This window comes from Dermochelys coriacea, chromosome 8, assembly GCF_009764565.3.
Source record: "Dermochelys coriacea isolate rDerCor1 chromosome 8, rDerCor1.pri.v4, whole genome shotgun sequence".
Lineage (NCBI taxonomy): Eukaryota > Metazoa > Chordata > Testudines > Dermochelyidae > Dermochelys > Dermochelys coriacea.
This window is the reverse complement of record NC_050075.1, coordinates 73,293,074-73,294,970: the sequence shown is the minus strand read 5'-3', so window position 1 is coordinate 73,294,970 and position 1,897 is coordinate 73,293,074. Positions and strand designations below refer to the sequence as shown.

At 35.2% G+C, this 1,897-nt stretch overlaps 1 long non-coding RNA gene across 1 annotated transcript; it reads left to right on the top strand.

Annotated features, from left to right (window-relative positions):
* Positions 1 to 205: 205 nt before the first annotated feature.
* Positions 206 to 1,682, top strand: LOC122455456. Its single transcript, XR_006273670.1, has 2 exons — positions 206 to 1,202; positions 1,624 to 1,682. It is a non-coding gene; the product is annotated as an uncharacterized LOC122455456 (long non-coding RNA).
* The last annotated feature ends 215 nt before the right edge of the window (positions 1,683 to 1,897 follow it).

Genomic DNA, 1,897 nt, shown 5'->3' with positions numbered 1-1,897 from the left:
TGTTTTTGAGTGCAGTTATGTAACAAAAAACCCTACATTTGTAATTTTCATTTTCATGGTAGAGAGATTGCCCTCCAGTACTTGTATGAGGAGAATTGAAAAATACAGTGCAAATATTTGTAACAAAAAATAATATAAAGTGAGCACTGTACACTTTGTAATTGAAATTGATATATTTGAAAATGTAGAAAAACATCAAAAATATTTAATAAATTTTAACTGGTATTCTATTGCTTAACAGTGTGATTAATTTGCTTTGCTTTTCAATTTATTCAATTTTACTCTTTAAAAATTTGATCTTATTTATCTGTTTTGCCACTTTAAGAACTTTATTTGTTAGCTGTATTTATTCTTGAGAGGACCATATTGACCTGGTTAGTTCCAAATGTTGACCAGTTGTGCCTGAATGATAGAGAGGTTGAAGAGGCAGCACCTCAATCTGGATAAAGTTTAAATTAGGTCTGGCCAGCGTAGGCTTCAGGCTGTCTGACCTTTGGTGTCAAAGGCTTCTGAGCTGTTCTTGCTAGGCTTGGCCACTTCAAATGGGGGACATTTCAAAAAATCAGCTATTCTTGACCTACATATAAATTCTGAGTATCTAAAAAAGAGAACCTGAAAAAAAAGCTCTTTACAGTTTTGGATCCCCCCCCCAGAAACATAATAATAGGCTTGGGTTCAGATCCAGCTATTCACATACAAACTCCACAAAATGTGGACAATATTATTTTAAACTGCTTCAGTTTAGTCAGAACTTCTCTATGAAATATAAATCAATATTCCTTGTGCCTGTGAAACTGATCCCTGTTTTGATTTGCTGCAGCGGAAGACAATGTTGGAGTTCCCAAGCTGCTCTTATGTCTGTCATCTGGTGATGATAGGGAAGAAAAAACCATCACAACAATAACTAAAACAAACAAAAAAAAAAGAAAAATGTTCCATTCTGCCTTAGTAGAAACATAGGAACAAACCAATTTGCCAAATGGACAGCAACGTATTTTAGGAGAAGAAATAGGGATTAATAATTTTAATGTGTTTTTTTTTCTCTTTTTTAAATCATAGCTTTTACTATGGTTGTACATAAACCTAATCTTATGAATATTACATTTACCATCTTGGATTCTGGACAATGATTGTCTGCAAGTCTGAGCCTATTTGGCTGGCAGATTGGATAGGAGAGAACACAGGCAGCACTGGCAACCAAAGTAAGTGAATGCTGTCTCACACTCTTCTGCTTTGGAATTGCTCCAAAAGTCATGATTTTGGAACCTATGCACAAACATGAGGCCCAGTCCCGAAGGAGGTATGTGCCCTCAACTTCCATTAAATTCAATGGGCTCTGAAGGTGATCATCTTAGAGTCTTATAGGAGATACTCAAGTCTGCACCTTTCAAGACAGCCCATTATTATTATTTACCCTATATAAGGAAGAACTCAATGGGCTTGATTTTTTTCCAGAAGTGGTTGTACCTAGAAGTCCAATTGAAATCAATGGAAGCTACAGCTCCTCAGCACCTTTTGAAAATCAAGCCTGGTCTATTTTCCTTGTTCCCAAGGCCAGATTAGTAGAGACAATAAAATTGAACAGGTGATAAAAGTTTTAATGTTTTCTTTATTCCTTTCTAGTAGGAAAAGATGTAAAAGACCAATGAGGCTGCACCAAAAGGCTTGTAAAGATCTCAAAATAAAAAAAGGAATCACACATAACATTTGAAAAAGGAGATATTACCAGAATACAGGAGAAGAAGTACAATAGAACTTCAGAGCTGCAAACACCTCGGGATTAGAGGTTGTTCATAACACTGAACGAAATGTTATGGTTGTTCTTTCAAAAGTTTACAACTGAATATTGTCTTAATACAGCTTTGAAACTTTACTATGCAGAAGAAAAGTGCTACTT